Source organism: Meleagris gallopavo, chromosome 4, assembly GCF_905368555.1.
Source record: "Meleagris gallopavo chromosome 4, MGAL_WU_HG_1.1, whole genome shotgun sequence".
In the NCBI taxonomy this organism is placed as follows: domain Eukaryota; kingdom Metazoa; phylum Chordata; class Aves; order Galliformes; family Phasianidae; genus Meleagris; species Meleagris gallopavo.
In genome coordinates, this window is record NC_139407.1 from 15613116 (window position 1) to 15637345 (window position 24230).

Genomic DNA, 24230 nt, shown 5'->3' on the forward strand with positions numbered 1-24230 from the left:
TAATCTCCAAATCTGGAATTACCTCATGATGCTTTGTTTTGTTACAAAACCACATTATTTGTTTGGCGAAACACCTGTCGTACAGAGAGGCTTTCTCCAGAAGTCACCATAGCCAGGCCAGCAGGACATGGGTGGAAGAAGAGAATCATATCATGGGTGCTTGGGAAGATCCAGGGTGTGGTGGTCACAAACCTTCCTCCTCGTAGCTCCCATGCCTATCTGCTGAGGTTTCCATTAGCAAACCCACTTCAAAACAGGTACTGCTTAATGGTTAAATTTATTCCTTTTTTTTTTTTTTTTTTTTTTTTTCCTCCTTAAAAAACTGCTATTATGCTGTGCAATCTCTAGCTGCTGGCAATCCTGTCTGTGTCACTGGGCTGACCAAAGCCTTCCCAGCAGCACTGGAAGCATCAGTTGCAAATGTGTGTGGAAGTGCCGCTTAATCACATGGTTCACCTTTTGGGGCAGCAGCAGGCAGTTTAGCTTATACAAATGTTCCGGAAAGTTGGGGTTAACCAGTAGGAGGCTCTTACTGAATGCAGGGAAAAAGGAGAAGGATAAGAGATGGAGTTGAGAAACCGTGCAAGGCTCTTGGGAGAACCCTGATTCAGCAAAACCTGGATTCCTCTGCTTATGGCTTCAAGGCTGTCTGAGCTTCATAATGTGGCTAAGTAGATATTTCATTTTAATTATGGGGAAAAGTCTTAAACTTCATTAAGACGACTCACGCGCATAGAGTTGCCTGCATACTTGGCTGGATTGTGAACGCTCAGTAACACTGTTTGGCTACCACGTACTCTTGGTTGAAATTCCCAAACTGTGACTATCAGCATTGTGAACGACGATCACGTACTCTTGAGGCTGTGTCTCATGAGATTTTTGACATTTTAAGATGTGGATGATGGGTTATGAAAAATCTGTTTCTTTTCATGTAGCATCACTGTGTGCAGCATACCTCTGTTGGTCCCCTGTGAGCGTAGAACACTTGATCTGCTTTAGATTTACTATCTGGCCCAGGAAGAAATGGAAACACCTCTAGGTTTTGTTGTTACATATCACAGATTGGAGCAGTAAATGCGTTTGACTGATTGTCACTTACATATAAAAATGAGTGGTTGATTCTGATGATGCTATATAAATTGGCAAGACGAACATATTATGAAAACTCAGTTATATTTCTTAAAGCTCCTCTGTTTTACCACTTCTTTCTGAATGGAACAGGGGCACTAAATGCCTTGACCCCAATATTCCAGGTGCACCATTGCTGTGTTAATGCAGATGAGACCTTGTCTGTCATATGGCCACTACTTTCTCAGTGCTCTTTCCTCATTCCATTAATCAAGCACCGTGATGCTCCTGGATTGCGATAGGCAAGCTCCATTGAGAAATAATCACAACACACACATCGGAGAAGATGAGGAAGTGAAATCAGACTGCCGTGCGGCAGAAAAAAAATAAACTCTCGAGCAGATGGTGAGCATCAGTACACCGGGGCAGGGCCGAACTGAGCCTGGGAGGGCTCGGGCTGTCCCCGCGTGGCGCATTCCCCTCCGCGCTGCAAGCTGCGGGAGGCACGCAGGGACGCGGTGCCCACACGCCCACGCCACGCGCGGGGACAGCCGCCACCCAGCGCCCGCGCACCGCCCCGCGCCGCACACACGCGGAAGCGCCGCCCCGGCCCGCCCCCGCCCGCTCCCTCTCTGCCCACACGCCGCCGCTCCGCACACGCAGCCCGCAGCCGCAGCGTGACTGCCTGACCCCGGCCGGATTATTCACCCCGCGTCGGGAGGGGACGCAGGAAGTCGCCCGGAGAACCGCGGCGCGCGGGCGGAGAGGTGGCGGCGGCCGCGGCACCGCAGCACCGCAGCAGGGTCCCCAACCATCGCCGGTTGCTGGAGGAGCCCGGCCAGGTATATAACGCGTTCCCGGCCCTGCCCCGGGCGGCACCGCAGGCCGCGGGGTGCTGCGGGGAGCGGCGCGAGGCTGGGGAGGCGGGCGGGGGCGCCCCGCGGTGCCAGGTGCGGAGGTGATGCGGAGGGTGTCGCCCCGGGGCGGCCCACCCACGCCTCCGTGCCGAGTCCTCCGTCCTTCCCCTCTGCTGGGGCGGCTCCCAGCCGGAGGGAGGATCGGCGCTGCCGCAGCCCCGCGCCGAGCCCCGGGAGCGCTGGGGATTAACGAGGGCGGCGGAGCGGGGAGAGGCAACGGTGCGAACCGCTTTGTGGTGGTGCGGATGGGGCTCGGCGCCCGCAGGTGTCCCCGGGAGGGGCCGGCGGCATGGCCGCGGGTCAGCGGGGACAGCGGTCCTTTTTCTTCTCGTTCCTTTCAGGCGTTGCGTCTTGCTGTTTATTTATTGTTATTTACGAAGGGACGTGAGATGAACCCGTGGGGATGGCAGGAAGAGAAGTGCGTTCAGAAACGTGGGCGGCTTTGGCGAGGGGCTGGGCTGGGGGCAAGAGCCGAGGGCGCTGCCTGTGTTTTCCAAAAGCACATGGCACGTTCAGAAGGTGGAGCAGATGGTAGTGGTGGTGCTGCCTATTATGGACCGGGTTTGTGGAAATCCCGAGCTTCTTCTGGCTGATTGCTGCGTGGTTTCTCCTGGCTGAAGGAGGTGACCTTTCACGTTTCTGTAAGGCAGAGAAAGTTGCTGCAAGTCTTCCTTCTGAGGGACAGGGTAGATCTGCTTTTCCTCTGAGAAGAGAACCCTCTGAGCTGCACATCTCCCTCTTGCCTTTGAGGCTGATGACAGTAAACGTCTCAGTGTAGAGATTGTAGTGTGCTTTATTTTCTGATTGCACACCTTTATAGTTGAATGCAACTTGAAGGGATGTTCAACATCTCTTATTATCCTTTTTTTTTGTGCCAGATGTGTTTTTTCTCTCTGGTATGTATTGCACTTGAAGTGTTAAACTCTCGGGGGGCACGGAGGTGGGGATGTGAGGCGAGGTCTATGAGCTACTTCAAACAACTCTCCGTGCTCACACTTAAGAGGCAGAGAAGGAAACATGTTGTAAAAGCAGCTGAGGAATATATAAAAGTGAAATATTAATGAACTAGAAAAGCTGAGATAGTAAGACGTTGCGCCTAATCATTTTGGAGGACTCTTGTGTAGCTGCTCAATGTATGTGTCTGTAGTACAAATGAAATTAGTATAAAAGGACAACAGGATTTGTATTTCTCTAGCTAGAAGTAATAATAATGCAAAATTCTTTTTTGCATTGGTGATTGTTTCTTGGGGCTTGTTTTACCCTTGATTTCTGAGGCTACTGTAGAACTGCATTATTGCAGAAACAGTAAAAAAAAAAAAAAAAAAAAAAAAGTACATTTCAAGAATGCTGTCTTAGAAATGGAATGCAAAAGGCTGACTCAATCCTGAAATTACCCAGAGGTTTAGCCTTAGAAAGCACTCTTGGGGATGTGAAGTTGACTTTTCACTCTGAGGTTATTGATCTTCTGTGGTATCCCAAGCAGAGAGCAACTCAGGGCAAGGTAATGTGGCTGTCCAGGCTATGTTGAAGAATGTTGTGCCAACAAGAAGGGATATTTTCTGCTTGGAGTTTATTTACTCACTGGAGTTAGGGGTATGATGGTCTCTGCAGTGTTTTGGCCTGTCATCTTAACATGCATTTCCAGCTTCTAGGTTGCTTTGTACTTACATGAGTGTATAGAACTGCTGAAGAACATAGAAGGCAAGCAGATCCTCTGCTCTTGTAGAGACTGTCTGGACCTCAGGTAGCTCAGTATTTGGAAACAGAAAGAGAGAGAACAAGCATCAATTTATGCTGTTTGTGTTTGCTTTGTAGTTCAGTTGTTATTTGTTTTTTGAAAAAAAACTGCTGGGATGTTCCTGTTGGTGGTGGTGTGGTTGTGCCATTTATTTATTTATTTGTTTTTCATTTTTAGAAAGAAGCAGATACAAATAGAATCTTTACCTAGCCCCGCTGGGAAAAGTTGCTGACGAGAGCTGAGCTTAGTTTTCTTACCACTGGGAGCAGATCCGTTTTCTGTTAGATGCTGAATTTTTGCAGCAGTTTCTCAGGCTGCTCACTGGGAGGATTTAATTGAGTAGGAAAGTGGTTTGTCAGTCCACAGAATGCAGTCCTTGGCAGTGTGTCTTGTGGAACATTTTGGAATAGTTTGTGCACATCAGCTCAAGCTCTCTTTTGGAGAGCTTGGTGCGGGCCTGAGCAGAGGGATGGAAGTGGAGTCATACAAGATGACCTGAGACAATAGGTAAGTGTGTACCATGTCTGGGTCATGTGTAGAGAAAGCGTTCAGTACTTAAGTCTGTGAGTCACTTAAAATGCTGGGAAGGTGAAATCTTGTATCTGTGTCTTAGTGTGTGGTTGCATGGAAGCACAGCTGTGCTGCTTAAGCTGCATACATACAGTTAAGATTTCTCCTGATTCAAACCTAATGCCTCAATGGCTGGACAACAAACAACTTTAAAATACACTTGGGAGTGCTTTTGGTTGCTAGATAGATTGTTTTCTAAATTAAAAGAGAAACATCTTCTCCATCTGGCCCAATTCCTGCTCTGTCATGAAGATTCATGGGAAGTTGTCTATCAGGTTCCATGAAGGTTCATGGAAGACACTGTGGTTTTGTTGGATTAGCCTGTCTGGAGTAGATGTAAGGTCAAAACTGCGTGCGGATTATGTATGGTTTTTATGTGGGGCTATGAGAAAAACATGTTGTGAAAGTAATCTTAATGGTAGACTTTGGAAATCATAAAAAATAGCATGTTCTCAGAACATGGCATTTCCATGTGGTTTTAATTAGTGGTAGATTAAAAGAGGTGAAGCACTAGATGAAATGGTGTCTTTCTATTGGGGCAAATATTCATGGAAAAGAAACTTCATAGACTTCAAGTCAAATTAATAAGCAGTACATACTTTATTTTTAGAATAATACCAGCTTGTTAGGGGCAGGAGCTGAGCTGCATTCTCTATCATGCAGAAGTTAATGCTTGTTAGAGGATTCAGTGCCTCAGGTCTTCCACAGTGCAAGTAGTTTTGCTGAAACTGGAGGGGGAAAAAAGAAAGAAACAAACCAGGGTCTACTTGCTGCTACATATGCATGCTTCCTGAAAAAATGTTTTTACAGCTTCATTGGGTTGCTCTCATTATCGCTTTTTTTTTTTTTTTTGGCCACTTTCTGCAATGACAGTAGGCAGTGTTACCTTGTTAAATGAAGTACGCACACTTGAGTGTTAGGCTGTAGCTGTTGCATTTGTTGGCTGTGTGGGATGCTGTGTAGAATACAGCTCCTGTAAACACTTAAAATGCATGGCATGGCTTGTACCTGTAACATTTCGTGCATATCCTTATGCTTCAGCAGGAGCCTGTAACTTTGAGGAGGAGCAGCCATCTATTTTACATGTGGTTGTATTGAAAGCCCATGCAGCTGTATGCTACTTAACAGTCTGGTTACTGTTATTTGTCTTCTCTTGCATGGTGGAGTGTTACCACTTAGATGATGTGAACTGCAGCTCTGTGACAGAGATATGTAGTATGGTTTTTCATTGTGTAGCAACAAAATGTTAGTGTTTCCTGCAGAGGAGACCATTTCTGTCTGAAATACGATCTGTCCTATGTGGGATAGTTATTTTATGCTAAGGATAGTTTATAGAAGGGCAGTATAAGGGAAAGGAAACGATGGCAGTAATTGTCAAGGGGGGGAAAAAGCACACATAACCAAGAAACAAAACAAAAAAGCAAGAATGTACACTGTAGTCTCTTGTACACATTCTGTATATCTTCCCCAAAACAACTGATTAAAAAAAGAACACCCTGATTGCGCTACTGGCAGGTATTAAAAGATTGGAACGATGATACTTCTGTGTCAGTAATGTTTTACTTTTGTCTTACTGACTTACTGTATTAATATAGTTCGGTTGTTTTTTGATAATTTGGTTTATGTGTGGAAACTGCCTGCATGTGTGGTAGCATGACTTCAGTACAAATCGTGCAGCATTTTTTTCCTTGAGGTTTCTTTACTAGCAGTTTACTTCTGTCTAGGAGTAAAAGCTTTTTGAGCATTTTGTTTTGTTGCTAAGTGTGAGAGAAAGTAGTTCAGTCACTCCTAGAATGTAACGACATTTTACATTATTTAAGAATATGCCACTTAATTTTTTATCATGTTCTAGCATATCAGGAATTTGAGACTGGGCACTCAGGAATGCTTCTGAGGGTCACTACTGCTGTCTTTCAGTGAGATTAACTGGTTGTGACAAACTGGGAGAAAGCTGCTTTTTTTTATTATTATTATTTTATTTTTATTTTTTAGAGCTCTTGGCCTCTAAATTTTTATAGTACAGATAATTGCCTCAGAGAATATACTGGTTCCCATGCATTTCGAACTTTGGAGTTCTTCTCTGGTGTGGCTTCTTTTACTCTTGTTCTTTTGGCTGCTTTTCTGCTCCTCCTTTATTATGTGCCATCTTGATGTGATCTTTTCGGGTGTTATAGCGAGAAAATACTGATACACCAGTGTTAAGGGGACAGGAAAGAGATAATCTTAAGGTCCTTTCCAACCCAAGCCATTCTAAGATATACTACTGTGGGAATTGTTGTGATGTGAATAGTAGAATAACTGCTCTGTGAAAACTAAGATTGTTTTTTATTTTCTTTATTAATTACCAGTATACTTGTTGCCTTAGTCTGTACAAGAAAAAAATTAAATAGGAACTGAATGTATATACTGTAACAATGTAAATGATAACAAGTTAATTTAATTTGCAGTATTCAGAAGCATTAGTATATTGCTTCAGTAAGCAAGTTCTTCAATTAATATATTAATAATTCTTCTCTTCATATTGCTGAAGGGAATTACTGGTAGAAAATGCCAGTTCAGAAAATGATGCGGCTTTCTACATACCTTCTTAGAGAGAAGTGCTGTTTTCTGTTGTTGCGGGTTCTTCCAGATTTACATACTTCCCAAAATACCTTGAGAGAAGATAATACTCTCAGCCAAATTTATGGCGTCTCTTGTGACATCATGACGAATGACAAACTAGCCACAGATATTACTGATAAATATTGATGCATGTTAATTTTGCAGTATTTTTTGATATTAAAATGACACTTTTTTTTTTGATGCACACAGCATGTGCTCGAAATGGCGTTTATGGACTGACTTAATGTAACACACATGTTAGTTTTGCTGTATATGTAGAAATGCGAATATTATGGTGTAATCTCTCGTCGCGTGACTACACTCCTCTACTCTGCCCTTGTGAGGCCCTATCTGGAGTACTGCGTCCAGGCCTGGGGTCTCCAGTACAGAAAGGATGAGGAGTTGTTTGAAGCAAGCTCAAAGGAGGGCCACAGGGATGGCCAATGGGCTGGAGCACTTCTTCTGTGAAGAAGGATTGAGGGAGTTGGTGTAGTTTAGCTTGGGGCAGAGAAGGCTCTAGAGAGACCACATTGGAATCTTTCACTACTTGAAAAAAGCTTACAAGCAGCAGGGGAAACAATTTCTTTATGCAGGTAGATAGTGACAGGACAAGGGGGAATGGATTTAAACTGAAAGAAGGGAAGTTAAGATTAGATCTTGTGAAGGAATTCTTCACTTAGTGTGTTGCGATGGCACTGGCCATCCAGAGAGGCTGTGGATGCACCATCCCTGGAGGTGTTCGAGGCCAGGCTTGATGGTTTCCTGGGCAATCTAATCTAGTGGTTGGCAACTTTGCCCATGGCAAGGGATTGGAAGGAGGTGATCTTTGGGTCCCTTCCAACCCAAGTAATTCTGTGATTCTATGACTGTCTTTCAGAGACACTGTAGGAAAGCATACTAATTGCTCTGTGTACATTCCTTCTCTTAGAGATTAATGAGCTGCTAAGGAACCTTAAGTGGATAGATACTTTCTATTCTCTTTTGATTTTGCCGCTTTCCATGTGAAAGTAGATGTGGCATAAGAAACGCTGTTTGCAAAGGTTTGCAGACTCTGCAAAATAATGTGGTTTTGTCTAGTGTGAATTATCTAGTGTCTTATAGGTATAGGTGCAGTGATCTTTTACCTTGGGTAAAAGACTGAAGCATCCTGATTTATTACTGTTTTCAACGCTATTTTTACATATCAATCATAAGCTCCTTCGGAAAAGTCGTCTCTGTAAGGCAGTGGTTAAACTGCTACTGATTTTAATGAGATCTTGATTATAACCTTAAATAACATTTTGGAATCGCTGTAGTTTACTTTGCATGCGATTTTTTTTTTAATTTTTTTTTTCCAGAAGTTACTAAGCATGTGACTTGCTGTCTTGGTTTTCTCTTTTGTCTCATTATTGAATTCTTAGTGCCACTAGAAATAAAGCTATCTTAGTATTTATTATGATGTGTTGAAATAATGAATGAATAATAGAAAAAGAAATTTCAGACTGGCTGAAACACTGTAAATGCAACTGACATGAATTAAGTTCATTGTGTCTGAAAATAAACTGATCGGTACCTAGAGGCACCTAGCATGTACTAAGGGCAATTATACTAAGGTGCAGTGCCAAGTGGGAAACAAGATATTTACAGTTTTGACAAAGTTCAGCTGGAGCAGAGTTTAAAAATACTGAAGATGTTAAAATGCTCGCCTTGATTTTAAATATTCGGAGGTGAAATATAGGAAAGTAGTAGGAAGCATATGAGATTTGGAAAGGGTGTATCTCAAAATCAAGTTCAGAGTTGTGGAAAACACGCATATGGAATACATGAGGAGGAAATAAAAGGCACACAGGTGAGTAAGTTTGTCAACTGTTAGGAGCTGAAACTACAAATGACTTCTTTTTATCTGCTAATCTGTGTCATAGCTGGTAGACTCTTGGGCATCTGCTGAGATGGGAGAAATAAAAAAAGGCAGAGAAGACTTGGTGGGGAATGCAAGTAGAATTAGCTGTTCTGTTCTCCTGACTCTATATCTTTGTCCTACCCTTCTGCAAAGAGGTTGCCAGAAGAAATTCAGGGATTAGTCACATTAGCTGCAAAGTAATCTCTATCCTTTCTTAAGCCCTCATATTAACATCCTGATCTTGGTTAAATGGGGTTCTGGTGGCTGACTGTCTTTGCCACAGCCTCTGTGAATTTTACACCAGTATTGACTCATGTCTCTCATTAAGACAGTAATATACAAGTTGGGAGTTCTGTCTTTTAAAGGTAGGTTTTGTTTTAGATTAAACTTCTAACAGCCAGAAATGGGAACCAGAAGCAACAGGGCTGTTCTAGACTGTTAGATCTGCAGCTCTGCTACGCATATGTGTATTGATATACGGAGAAGTTAGTCTGAACTTGGTTTGTTTAGAGTTGGTTGAGCTAAGGGCATGAAAGCAGTTGCATTATGAGACAAAGCTAAGGCCTGGTATCTTGACAAAAAAGCTTCCAATTCATTATCAAGAGACACATATCGTTTATGCCTACAGCAGTTTCAAATTAGTAGTGTTAACAGATGATGTAGACTAGGGCATTAATAGAACTTGAATGAAGTTTATAACTAACACATCCATTACTTGGCTTGCAGGGATCGTTGTGATACTCTAGACACCTTAGGGATCAATTTTCTGGGTAAATAGCACGTTCAAATGTATACTTGCATTTAATATAAGTATTTGTGGAAGGTAGTACGTAAGCTGCGTTGCTTTCAGGCTCTGTTCTAGTTGTCATTTACTTGCTCCACTGCAGTAAAATCCAAAAATACGTTCAGCTTTTAAAATCCACTCCTGGTTCTCTAATAACTGAGGAGTGGAGAAGATAATAAAACAACAACAACAAAAAATGCTACTTACTCTGTTTTGAGGGAGTTTAATGTGTTATGTGCAGCGTGCTTCTGAAAGCTGTGTAGTAGCACTGCTCACATTACAGCCACGGTTAAAAATGGCCTCAGGGTGATACTATTCACTGAAGAAGGTAACCAAGTACTTACTGTAGGATTACTGTAAAATGTTGTGAGAACTTTAGTGTACCAACTTTTACACATTTACATTTGGTTAAGAACCTACAGTGTAGTCATTCTACTATGATTCTACATCCTTTGAAAATAGACAAGGGGGAAAAAAAGTATGTTCAAAGGAAGCTGTATTTCTGTATTCAGGTTTATGATATGTTTTCTTCCCCTATAGTTTGCCTTTGGCTGGGTCAATACATGTAGCTTACAAAATGCTGAAGCTGAACACCCAAGAAATGGTAAAACATTTATGCAGCACTATATCTTGATGCAGCATTTTCTAAATATTGACTAAGTCCTTGTCCTAAAGAGTTTGTGTAGTTCAAATAAAACAAGATATGACATGACACAGAACAGCTTGAGAGAGGCATGAGAGCTAAAGAACTGCTTTGAGAATTTAAGTGGGCTTGAAATGACAATGAAAATGATGCTTCACCAAACAACAATATCATCATCAAAAACAACAACAAAAAAGCGACAAAAATACCAGAGTTTGAACTCATCTGTTGCTTGTGTGGGGTTTTTATTAATGGTTTGCAGAAGCTATTATTTATTTTTAATTTATTAAATATGTGAAATGTACATAGATGTTTTAAAGATAATAAGCAATTAAGAAATTAAGAGCTGTTTGCAAATGCATGCTTGTGGGTCCTCAGTTAGTGTTACAGTGTTACAGTACTGCTTCCTTTGGTGGAGCCAAATGCACTATTGCCTATGCCTCCTGTTTGGCCTTGTATTGCACTGAGCAGTAACTGCCAATGCTGAGTGAGAGATGGAACAGGCTGACAATGTGTTAGCTTATGAACTGTGGTGTTTTTAGCAGTGGTATATTGTTGGTTCTCCTCCATTCCTCTTGAGACTTGTTCTCTGTTCCAGAAGTAGAACACAAAGCTTGCAAAGATTTGGTAAAAGAAGCATGAAAGAAGTCTCAAACCTTATTTAAAGTTTTAGTAAGCCTTATGAAATTTGAGGGAAGGAAGAGGCTGTTGTGAGATCTCTGGTTGAGAGAGAAGCTGCCTGGTAAGCTCATTCTTTGTTTAGTATCAAAGAGTTGATCTAGAAGGGGATTCTTGTACATGTCCTTGCTGCTTGGAGCTTCTTACATTGAAATGAACTAACCACAGTACACAAATCTATTGGAAACTAAACCTTGTTAGATCTGATATTCATAATGACATGTGAGGGGGGGAAAAAAAAAAGCCTGAGAGGCTTTCTTAATCTTTTTTAATTTACTTTTTGAAGGTCTTCCTCCTTCCCCCTAGGTTATTTCTCTATGACCTTTTCCAAAAGGGGGTGGAGCACTCATTCAGGGTGTTGGACTGATGCCTGCCTCCTGAGAATTGATTTGTTCAGGCCCATACAGTAGATTTGTTTGCACCACCTGAAGGCTTGATTTTGTTTTTAATACTTAACTAAATGAAGTCTTCTAGGAAGAATGTTGCAGGTATGGAGTTTTTGTTGAACTCAGCTTTTGATTGAAAGGCAATGGGGCTGTATTCTTAAGTTAGTCTGTTTTCACTGATATGCAGTTAATCTGTCAGCAGAGGCAAAGAAGGCCAGGCTTATTTCTGTGCATTGTGTGTTGTTGAAAAAGGATGGGGAAAACTCAAGCAAATGCTGCTGTTGTGGTTTATAATCTGGATGGAAGTTCCCTGTTACAGGTACCAGTTAAAGATGGGAAACTGTAGTAAACTATGTCACATTACCAGTCAGCATCTCTTTGATTTTTCTAGGTGAAGAGGTGTAGGAAGTAGAGAAGCTTCAGATAGAGGCCTGTGTTTTTCTATGTGATAGCAAAATAGTTAGCAATTAATAACTAAGATTAAATCCAAATACACCGAAGTGTGCAATCCTACCAATGTTTTTCAGTGATTTGTTGCTCTAGTAGAGAATAAGCTTAAAAATAAAGCAAAAGAGTCTTTGTGTCAAGGAAAACTTAACATTTATGCAAGTGTAAGTTTCGGTACTTGACTTCAGTACTAACATTGAGAAAGCACATTATGTTTCTTATCTGTAGCTGATAATAGTTGATGTTGAAGAACAATGTAGAGAATAAGTGTACAAGGGATGTTTGTCCTGGACTGTGGAAAATAAGCAATAATAAGAGTGCTTGGCACAGTAGCAAAAGCAAAAACTTACTCATGTTGTTATTTATTTCAAAAAACAGGTTGGACAGCCTGCTGTGTAGTGTTTATTCAAGAGCTTAAAATGAGCTTGGTTTGCTCTGCTAGACAGGTTTGTATTACTGCATTCCAGTGAAACCACTTGCTGAGCTTGTGTGCAGAAAATGCACCTGTTTGGGGAAAAAAATTTCAGCTGAGATGAAGTGGTATGCTAGGGACAACAGGGTTGACTCCAAGGTGAAGCATCCTTTTTAAACCGATATTCTTGCCTTGGAACTGTGATAGTTTTGCATCAGTTCATGTTAGTTGTGCTTCAGTCAGTTCTAGTTGTACTCAGGTTGCTGTATGTATGTATTAGACCTTTTGTAATTTATCAATTATGAATAATAATAATGCAGGAAAGCTGCGTTTCAAGGGCTTTTTATTATCTTCAATGCCACACATCTATAATACTTAGAGATTTAGCAGAGGGGATTTAGTGAATCTATGACAATAGAAACAATTACAGAGGAGGTGAAAAGAATCCTTGAATGCCTTATTTTTATTTCCCTAGAGTTCATCTTCACATATCAAAGTAAATTAAGCAGAATATGCTGCTTAGATGTTTTTTTTTTTTGGATTCCCAAGTCAAAAGCTGTTATGCACGAAATGTAATTCTCTTTATTCCCTGTCCTGCAATCTTTACATGAAGTCAGTGTAAATGCAGAATCATATTCTACATCCATTCATGATACTGAGGGAATGACACCAGTTACTACTGGTATGTATAGTTTTGATATAAGTAGGTTGTTCTGAAGGTCATGCATCCTGTTTATTTCAAACTACAACAGCTACAAAGAGAACAATAACACTATTTGATAAAACAAATTTTCATCTATAGGACACTATTTTTCAACATAGCCACCAGTGGTTAGTAGTTGCTATCAAAATTGCGTGAGAGTCTGCAAGCTGTGCTCATAAAACACTACATGGCCATCCAGAATGGGCTTGTCTTTCATGTTTCTGTTGCCACTGCTGAGCCAAACTACCCACCAGCTCATTGTGCTCCCATCCGCTTTTTGATCTCCATAAATGTTCATCAAGCATTGGTGAATGTTAATGGGTGCCATGTTTTCCACACGGAGGAATCAAATGACACACCTTTGCTTCATCTGCAGTTCAGCAACAGATTGTCATTTTGTCCAACTGCCCCTTTGCTGCCATCTGTCACAGAGCAACAAAATGTAACCAAATATTGGTGGGAAGATTCAGCTTCTACTGCATCCACCACTGACGTCATGGATGACCATAATGAAGTAGGAAGCATTACTTTTGGAGCAATCCTCCTATGTTCCATTATTTTCCATTATTTCAAAAGCTACTTTGCCATGACTTTTTTTTTTCTTTTTGTTAAATAGATTGTTGCCATTAGGTGATTAATGTATTAAAGATGAACACGAGTTTTCTCTATAACGAGTACTAGGTCATAGTCTGTTGTATCTATCTGGAAAGAATGTTTTGCTGTGAATCTAGTTTTCGCAATCGAGTACCTATGGAGGTGTACTCTCCAAACATCTATTTATCACTCTTAGGATTTTCCTGCTGTGTGCTGTTTACTGGAGAAGACAGATTTGATGGAGACTGGAATCATTCTGGCTAGACGTGAAACAGAGTATATTTCATATTTGCTTATTTGTCGAGGAATAAATACAGAGATGAATTTCACCGTAATCCTCGCTGTTTATTATGTTGTGCTAATCTCTATAGCTACGTCTGATTATGAAAGGGGAAAAAAAGCCACCAGTAGGCTTTAAAAGTTTCTACCATCTGTCATGGTGCTTACCCTTCGTTTGCTGTAAGGATGTATATTGTGAGCAGCTTGAAAGACTCCCTAGTGTGTTGTAACCTTCAATGCTATTTTTACCTTGTCTGTCTTTTGGGCTCTTTATGTTCTAATGGAATATACACATATATATAATATCCATCCTTTTCATCAGTTGCTCAGTGTAGCAGCTTTGGATTTGGGACCTTCTTTCTATACTGCATATGAAATGACACCTTGCACAGAGAAGTTTTCACAAACAATAAGTCACTCAGGTCGACTGTAAAAATAGTAATAAGTGAAAGGGTGTGCTTTCTGCTCTGTCCATCCTTGGGGCTTTTACCCTGTTTACCTTCTGTTTCTCCAAGTTAGTATTGCACAAATGATTATACCCTTTAGCTAACTTTCTGGATTGTGTTCAACCTTCATCCTTGTCTGACATTTTACTGTGTGCTGCAGAGATCTTGTTGGATGTGAAGCTGCAGGAAGAGGGCTGGCATATGCTTTTATCAAGACAAGGGCTTTCTGGCAATTCCTGGCCTACTTTATGGTGTGTATGAGCTACTGTAGTTGAAAGGAATATGATTACTTGTGATTGCTGTGGAGAAACAGGGTGTTGTATTTTGAAGAGCTGAGTGAGGTATGGAATTCACAACACTGTTTTTGCCGTGCTGAAGTACGTCGTTTATCTAAATTGCATTTTGTCCCTGTCCTGAATGTAATAAACAGTATGTCATTAAAGCTAGTCATGATCTCTGTGAGCTTTTGAGAAAATACTTCTGTTACTGGAAAGCTGGGTTAATCTCTTCCTAAATCTGTAAGTAATTCAGGCTGTTACTGTGGTTTCAGCACTTTTCCCTGGAAAGCACAGACTGGTCAAGTGATGGAGATCAAGGTCATAACCTACAGATGCAATATCTGAGAATCAATCCCTGCATTTTTTAATATAAATGAAAAATTTATTTAAATTCTGAAAAGATTTTCAATATGTTAAGTACTTATTTGAAACACTATTTCAGCTACTCTTGGTTTCTTGGTTTTATCTTAGTAAATTTTGGTTCATGATACAAGATTCAGGTATGCTGTTTTTTTTTTGTTGTTGTTGTTGTTGTTGTCTGTTTGTTTGTTTTTCCTGCCTTTAGGTTTTTAAACAAAGTAGTAGCATGAAATAGCTGATGACACTACTTGGTTACACAGAAGACGACACAGATACCTAAAAGAATTTAAATTTCATGCTAGGAATCTTTTTAAGTAAGTGTATGAGTTTAAGAGAAAAAACATTATTTAATCTGAATTGTTCTCACAACTCAGTGAATGGAGTGGGTGCTCTCAGGAAGTGCGATTGTTAACTTTAAAGCTCCTTGGTTTAGAGGATTTTTACCTTGTTAATGTTATGTGTTCTCTACGTCACTTGTGGTCTAAAAGATAGTAAAGTAAGATAATGGTAAGGTGGTTTGTATGTTTAAATATATCATCTAAATTGATCAACTCCAATTGATGTAGCTGGTTTTGAAACAAAATATTTCAAAATATGAGTACAGGGGATAGGCAAACTTGGAGCTTTGTGCTCAGGTGTGTTGAGAAGCTTACAAGTCTGTATGTTTTCAAGGGAATAGGTTTGGGGAAGAGAATATCATAGGGTGTTACCAATTGTGTAGAATTGCTGGCATGAAAATATTGGGAGACTGAAAGGATGTTTTTTTGGGAGAGATAAATGTCCAGTGTTCTTTCTAGATGTAACATGTTGCCCGTTTGCAAATCGTAAGCTGGCTGCATTTTCAGAATGATGAGATTAAAGTCCTTAATTGGTAAAGTTTCCTGGATTTTGAAGTGTGTAGAATTGTGGAAATTAAGAACTTGGAAGTCTCTGTGAGAGCTAGTTATTTATACAGTGCCCAAGTTATAATGCAAATTACACTAGCTGACAATCTTATTCTGTGAGCTAAGGGAATCCTGCTGATCTTCTTTTTGTTTTTTGAACCTTGATAATCCACTGTCCCATGTGGCAAACAAGGGATATCTTGTTTTATGTATATCAAATGATGGCAAGGATTTCTTGGCAGCTGAGTTAATTTCAAATTTATAATGTGACTTTAGATTAACATCTGATTTCTCATAGGTAATGATATTTTAGCCCCTGAACTCTTTGTAGGAAGAAAAAAAAAATCATCTCTCTGAAGCATTTGTTTTAAATCTGATCATGCTTTTTTTTTTCTCTTATGTAGTATGTAGTGTGTGTGTGTGTGTGTGTGTGTGTGTGTGTTGCATTTAACCCCTTAGTAGATAATTGCATTTTAAGTGCTGTGGCCATTATGTTAGCTAGTATCACTTCCTTCAATCAAGTCTTAAAATCTCACATTCTAGATGAACCACAAGTTTACTAGTATATACATAAGAAGAGGAATTCAATTTCACGGAATGATCTGAGCTGCATAGTAAGATGAGTTAATTTGTACAGGGTTCATTTTAATAAGCTGTATGTCGTATGAATGGGAAGCAGAAATTTAGGTCATCTTTCAACTGTGTTTGAAAAACAGTGACTTACTGGAGTGGTGGGTAGGCAATCCCCATTGTATTCAGGGAGTGAGACTACTGTATGTCTCTGCATAGTGCATTGCTGAGCTGAAATATAGATGTTTTTCCTTCTGCGTTTATTACTTGTGAAACTGCTTTTGGAATGCATCAGTCAAGTGTCTTGCATGGTAAAATGTGACGTCATCTTGTAGATAGAAATAGGGCAAATGTGGATTAGAGAACTTTTTGAAATAGGGTGGTGTGTAGTTACAGTTTAGAACCTGTAAATAGAAAAAAAATATTTTAGAACATTTGGAATCTGAATGCAAAGGACTTAAATTGTGTACATTGTTATATGGGAAGTCTGAAGTATTCTGTCAATGAAACCTGAGAATAAGAGTTAGTCTTAGGATACACACTATCACAGAGTAGGTTTCACTTCAAAACTCTGGTTTGAATGGATTTAAAAAAAGAGTTGCTTTCAAGGAGCACTCAGCCCAGATGTCTTTTTATAAAACTACAATATTTTTAATGCCAAAGAACTTATCACTGTTCTTGTTGGCTACTGGTTACTCTCTCCATTTTTATTTTTATTTTTATTTTTTTTTGTTTATTTCTTACAGCCTAGAGTAGGAAAATGATTTAGCCTCTTCCATCTTCATCTTCTTGCACACTAGGGCAGACTTAATAAGAGGGCTTATGAAGAGAGGTTAATGCTTAATTAGGTTCCATTGGACTTAAATAAGAAAATAATAATATGGATACAGTTCATTTTCTTATAGAAGATCGTTTTTTTTCTAAACCTGTATATTGAATTAAATTTGAATTAGAATTTGTTAGGAGGAACTCTTTTTGATGCGGCATAAGGACGAGAATGGCTCAAGAATTTTGGAGTAAGAAGAAGGATCCAGGAAAGTAGTTCTTTAATTTCCTGGCAGCAAATGTCATCCCCTGGGCCACTGCATAAGTGATGCCTTTGTTGCATGCCATTCTCTGTTCGAGAGAATGTATTCAGCAGCCAAGTCTCTGTTTCTTGCTGAAGCAAGTTCTGTGTCTGCTCCAGGTGATGGATCAGATGGAGCTCTCCCATTAGCCTTGTACCATCCACAGTCAGTCCTCCAGGTGTCTGAAATGGTTAGCCTGTCTTCAGAGCTTTCATGGTATTGCTGGCATAACTTGGTTGCAGTTCTGCTGAGTATGAATATGCTTTGTCTTGTTTTCTTGAAAGTAATGACAGTAATGAAAAAGATAAGGTGTATTTCTTTCTCAGAAATGGTGTGATTATGGATTTTGCTAATCAGAAACATGTTTCTTACTCCCTCCCCAGCTATGACTGCAGCAGCTTTCTTTGCTGTCTGCTGGCCTTTTGCCTTTTACATCTGTGACTGGAACTGCATGCAGACACTCCTTATCCTACATTAGCACTTTGTGCCAGGAGGAGCCCTCAGAGACTGCAGCTTAACTCCGCTTAAGCTTTGCTGTACAAGCCTGTTGTCAGACAAAGCTTCACATTGAATTCGCATTTTCATTATGGAACCGTGCATCTAATTTGTTCTTTCAGCTAACTTAAATGGAAGATGGGTGGCATCTGTTTAATAAAATCCATCATCATCTGGAGATTAAAGAGGAAAACATCTACAGTTTCCTGTATGTTGGTGTATGGGCTTAATATTTTTATAGGGGATTCATTGCTGACTTGAAATTTTATAGGAAACTACATAGTCAACACATTTCTTGAAACTTAACATCAATGTGGGAGCGTGTTCTTTTCTTGGACTCAAGGATTTCTGAATGTCTCATTTAAATCTGAACCCAACAGAAAATGAAAGTGAGCGTTACCAGTCCCATGTCTAGGCAGCCCAATATAAAACCTCAGATTTAACCAGGTTTCTTTCATTTGATTCCACTGCGATTCTATGTTAAAATATTCTGTAGTTTTTTGGACTTGTGTATATATATATTTTTTTAATTGGCAACAATACCTCTCCCTTTAACGTGGGAAGGAATCTTTATGCCAGGAGTTAAATTCAAACACATCAGCATGTCAAGAGGAAAACAAACTGAATAAGTTTGTAGCCAATTGAGGTGTATTGTGTGTCGTTACCCACTTTGCTACAGCTGGCTTATTCAGAAGATCGTTAAGGTAGCATTTCACTGGCTATATGGAGGACATACAGCATGTTTCTTGGCTGGCTATGGTCTTCTAGCTTTCATTCATTAAATACAGCAGACATGATGCTTTTTTTAATATAGGTTTTGTGTATGTATATGAGATTTGTTTTTTATGCTATGAACTCATGATATCATAAGATATAATTAGGCAAACTACAATTGAACTACTACTGAGTTATATAGTTTTGGATGATACATTATTTCCTTTTGGATTGTAGCCATTTCTTTCATGTGGTTTTCATGTCTGCAATTTCTTGTTATTCAAATTATGATTGAATACTCAGCAGACATGCACAGCTAATGATATAGTGGGAAACTCAATATTTTAATGACTTTGAGGCGTAAAGCCATCTTCCCCCGCCCTTTATTTCTTTATTAATAACATTGTGTACTAAGTTATGTGTAAATCGATGTGAATGAAATATGATGTAAGTGAAAGCAGTTTTGTAAACACAAGCATACAGTGTCAGTGAAGAAGCTGAACCATGGATATATTGCCTATTGCAAGTAAAGGGTGTGCTCCAAGGCTACTCTTCATGCATCAGCTAAAACTATTGGGATGCCAGGTGACGGCATGAGACTGTAGTGGAAGCACTGGTTGCTGACTGAGAGGCTAGGTAAGCATTTTGGTGACTAAAGGGTTTTTGAGGGGATAATAAGAACTTGTTTCTGACCAGTCAGCTGTGGCAAATGTATTCCTGGAATCGTTTGTATCAACAACTGCAATGCCATGTCTATAAGAGATTCAGCTGATTTAATGTCTCACTCAGCAGGACAAGGAGATGTTAGCCACCTGCAGGAGCACCTGTGAATGTCTGAGGTTTTGCAGTTGCCTGGCTAAGGTGGGTTAACACCTGGATCTAAATTATAGTGAGGGAGATGTTGTCTGAAAAATGGATTTGATGCCCGGTGTACATCAAATGATCGTGTGATCATAAGCTCAGGAGAGCTAATTTATTTCAGGTTTGAGCAAGCCTGCGGTGCTCAGTGGTTTCCCATAAATCAAGCACCCCAGACAGAACTGTCCATGCTATATTTATATGCAGAAGTTACAGAGTTAGTGACTTTTCCAGTCTGTCTTTCTCATGGTGATTGCTTAGTAATTTGCATATAATTGTAATATTGCTGACTCTGTACTACCATTACTGCACATGCTCAGGGAAGGGTTCTTCACCTGGGCAGGGATCTTTTTGGCATATGGATGTGTGTAAGAGATTATGATTTTTACTATTATAACAAAGGTGGTTCAGCTAAGGATACATGGACCTTGAATTTTCTTCCTAAGTTGACAACATCCTCAAAGCAATCCTGTTTAATGTCTTCCTCAAGACCTACTGGCTTTGGGATGTCCCTGGCTAAAGAATGTCAAGTGTTTATTTTTCTGATACCTGATACAATGTTAGTTCAGTTTTTAGAAGCAGTCTTCATTAGAAGGGGGAGAGCACAGAAGTTACCCCCTTGCTGCCAGCACTCCCTTCTACGAGGCTCTAGAAAAAGGGCTGAGCATATGTGAAACAAACTATAGAAGACACAAACCTGAGGAGCCCCGTGTGTGCGCACCACTGGAGGAACACACCTATGAGCAGAGACCATTGCTGGATCTAAGTGTGGTGATATCTTAACTTCTTTTCACATCTTTCTCTGTCTCCACTTTTGACATATAAAGGTAGTGTACTTCTAAGCGGCTGCTTGATTTTATTTCTAGGTAATATTGTCCCAAGCCTTTATCTGACCTTCTTTCTAGACATAAGGGTTATATCGTTACAAGTTTTGCCCAACCTTATCTGTTGTAATTCTCCTGAGGTTTACGTAAATTTGTTTCTTATTTGAACATCTCAAGTGATTTGTTGTTACTCCTGGTTACTGCACAATGTTAACCTCACCCTAGCCCATCCAGACGGACAGGACAGTGTTCAAGCTCTGGTTGTAGCAAAGATCAGAAGGCTGTGTTGGTTTCTAAGATGTCTGCATCGGAAGTGGAGACACGGAGAACTGGATGATGGGTGATAACATAGATAGAAGGATGGCACTAAGAGTGTGTCAACAGTGGATGGAGAATTCTGGTGTTGGGAAAAGAGTGAAGATCTGTGTGTTCAAGTAGTGTGGTTGGCAATTGATAACATGTTAAAGATGATAGCAGGACTGCTGATTTTAAATGATGCTCCTTTTGCCAAATGATAGCTCTGCAGCTGTAGCTTTTCAGGTAGGTTGCTTAGGTTGGGATTCAGGATAGGCTTTCAGAGGAAAGATGACAGCACCAGTGTCAGATGGACAGTCTGACAGTGAATGTCAATTTGCTTTGATTCTTTCTGGAAAAAGCAAACAAAAAAACATCAATGAAATATGCTTACATTGTGTTTGTGCATGTACAGAGTGTGAAATACAAGTATTTACATAAGCTGTTGTCCTTTTGCATGTGCAATTTCTGTGATGCAGAGCAGTAAAGGTATTTGCTAAGAACTGGTTAAAATTGTTGTGTGCTGTATTTGACTGTTTCTACTGAGATTTCTGTGATGGTGGTGATCTTAAACATTGGCTTTCATTTCTTATGCTTTTTGCATTTTTTTTTTTTTTTTTTTTCCCCAGTGATGGTGCTTGAAGTAAAATGGATTAAAACTGGAGAACAAATTTCTGTTCTGCTACAAGAGTACAAACATTATATTTAAACTAATAGCATATAACTTTAAAACCTTTGCCATTGCTTTAACATAGCAATAACATTTAGTGCTTACACAGTGCTTGACCTTTCCCAAAGCGCTTTACAAATATTAATTAATTGTTTTCTGAGATTGAAAAAGCCACACAGTGAAGACTGGGGGAAGGAATAGCGGAAACAGCCAGGCCAGAAAAGGAGAGCGCATTTTGCTACACCTAATTATTTCCTGTATTGTCTGAGATGCCAGTCTTTTTTTTTCATGGTTGGTCCCTTTTGACAGCTCTTATCTTCAGAATTCCACCCTGCGTATTTCTTAGCAAATTTGTCCTCTGACAATATGCAGTGGAGTTATGTCTCCTGTGTAGTTACAGGCCCACTGAGGTTTCTGTTGGAAAAGGTTAAGTGTACATATTCTCTTAGTATTTCTCGAACTAGAAATGATTAAACTTTGTCAGGTACCTTCCTATAAGTGGTCTTAATGATTTTAACACAATTAGCATTTCCACATTTTGCAAGGATATAAAAATCAAAGCTCGGAGATGACAGAATTTGAATTAGCAAATAGGTTGCGTGGCAAATTGCTCCTTCTTAAGTGAATGAATGACACTGTCTAAATATGGAAAGCAGAAATGCATCGAATTCTGAATTAGAGAAAGATTGCACCTTTTAAGTCCTCGTTATGATTTTATGGTTGTTCATCTGCATTCCACATGACAACATCATGTAGTGCACTGGGAGTAAAAGAGTTAATGCTGCAGTCCCATAGATTTGTCAATATTTCCAGTCTCTTAGTCTCAGAAGGGAAGAATGAAACTTCCAGAAGATTTCATTTTCTTGTTTCCACTTTGGAGGGAAAGATAGAACTGACTGAGAGTCACAGGACTGTTCTCTTTGCTCCCTGGCCATTTTACCTACAGCATTAGGGTAAGAACTTTGGTTTCAGAAACTCTTGCTTTGTTTGATTTATTAGCTTCCATTCCAATCATATTAAATTGTGTTATTTCACATTCCACTACTGTATTTAGTAAACTAAGTTTTTTGCCTTAGTCTGTTGTCACCGTTTTTCTTTTGTCCAGGCCCATCTCCCTACTTTTTACCTTCCCTCCCAGCCTTTTTCACAGGATGTCTCGTGTATCTGAGGTCCCTTTGTCACAGCACCAGACCCAAGCAGTGACAGTCCTGCAGTATATCTTTCATCCCTTCCTCAAGCCAGAGGAAAGAGAAAACCAGCTTTTACTTGTGCAAACTGCGTTCACAGGAAGATACTGTATATACTTAAGAGTTTGTGTAGATAAATAACTTCTAGTCTAGTTAATTGTTTTCATTACTAGATTGATTAGTTATGGCCAAACAAGCCAACAATAGTAGCAGAAAAACTACTGTCTGCCACCATGTCTATCAATGTTGCTCAATACACTTTGATTGTCGAGTAGTGTTGATATTAGTCAGCAGGAGAATTGGCACAGATCTCTGTTTAAATCCCAGTCTTGCTACCAAGCACGTTAAGTTATGTTCCTCCTGAGTGTTTCAGGAGCGCGGCAACACTTCTTTCACTCATACATCAAAATGAGGGCTGTGGCTTTTAAAGATTTTTCCTCAGGTCCAGGTCCCAATTATAGGCATAGATTCAGTGTTGTGTTCCTCCGTATTTGGTGAGGTATGGTTATAATGTGTGCCCTGGGCTTTGGCAGTCCTCTGAGCTTGTCTAAATAGTTGCTTGCACTACAGCTTGCCAAGTTGGAACGCACCTTTCTTTATGTGTCTTGCCCCACACTGTTGGAGGATAGCAGGAGGGCATTTCCAGTGGTCTCATAGGGCCTCAGTTGTAAGTTGAAGAGGGAAGGAATGAGGGTGTCAGGAAAAAGACAGATGGAAATCAGGAAAGAAGTTTTATGTTTGTAGGCGTTGAACCTTGTATTACCTTGAATCAACAGGACTGGACATATGCTTCCTGATTCACTTCAGACTGTAGCCTTTATATCTGATAGTGGGCAAGGTATCTGACAGTACTTGGTGGTACCCTGTCAAGAAATGAGAGCTGGGAACACAGGTTGGGGTGTTGTTTCGTAGCACATATGAATGTCCTAAAATCTCACAGAACTACAGCTGTTGATCATATGTATATCATATTGATTCATCATAAGTGGCAGAAAAATTGTTTTTGAAAAATACCTGGAGTGTGTTATCATAGTCAGAGTGGCATAGTTTCAGTATTGATGGTCTATTTGTACTTTTGCTTCAAGAGGCAGCTACAAATGGTTAAATAGCTACTGTTAGTGGTGCCTTGTTGGAATTTAATTTGTAACTACATGGAGATGTAATATGTATGCACAGGTCATTTGTCAATAAAGGTTCACTTTTTTTTTATTTTGAGTACACATCTTTGTTTAATTACGTTTTCTCTTTAGAGTCCTTGCCATTTATGTTTGTGCAGTGCTCTGTATGATAATGTGGACTAATATTGAGGAATTGTTCAGGGAAATAGGACTGAAGCTGCTAATAAAGTGTTGTTTCTTTAAAGTGTTTTTTGTTTAAAGTGTTTTAACGTTTTGGTCTTTAAAGACCAGCCTGAGGAGGTGTAATTGGACTCCCAGTTCATCACCTTTGCAGGCAGCAAGTCAGTTCTTGTTCTAGTGTCTCAATGCATGGTGTTTGGAGATGCTCAAGATGTTATCTGAACATTTATCTGACTTGATCATTGAAGAAATTCTGAACTTGATATTTAGATCACTAAATTATTAATTGTTTATATGAATAATAGCAATTCAGTGTCACACCATTCTATGTTTTAAGTCATTTCTTGACTTGGAGAAACTTTTTTTTTTTTAATTTCTATTTACTTGCACCGAGAAACGTAGCTTGGAAACACGAGGTTTCCTTCTGTCTTTTTTTTTTTTTTTTTTGGTCAGTGTAGATTTTGCAGGAATGCAAATCCTGTAATCAGATCAGGAAATGAATATGTGAAAAGAATATTCTTTGCATATATAAATTATTTTTTTATATTATTGTCATTATTACTAGCATTCTGGATATTATCGCTGT

The 24230-nt window shown here is 39.8% G+C and overlaps 1 protein-coding gene across 5 annotated transcripts in view; it reads left to right on the top strand.

Annotated features, from left to right (window-relative positions):
* The first annotated feature begins 1657 nt into the window (after positions 1 to 1657).
* CCSER1 (coiled-coil serine rich protein 1) overlaps positions 1658 to 24230 on the top strand; it is a 623472-nt gene continuing 600899 nt past the window's right edge. For 3 of the 5 annotated variants that reach the window (XM_085222271.1, XM_085222272.1, XM_085222270.1), the window contains exon 1: positions 1658 to 1910. The gene's annotated coding sequence lies outside the window, so the exon portion shown is untranslated. The remainder of the gene's footprint in view (positions 1911 to 24230) is intronic. The other 2 variants (XM_085222273.1, XM_085222274.1) reach the window with 1 other exon arrangement.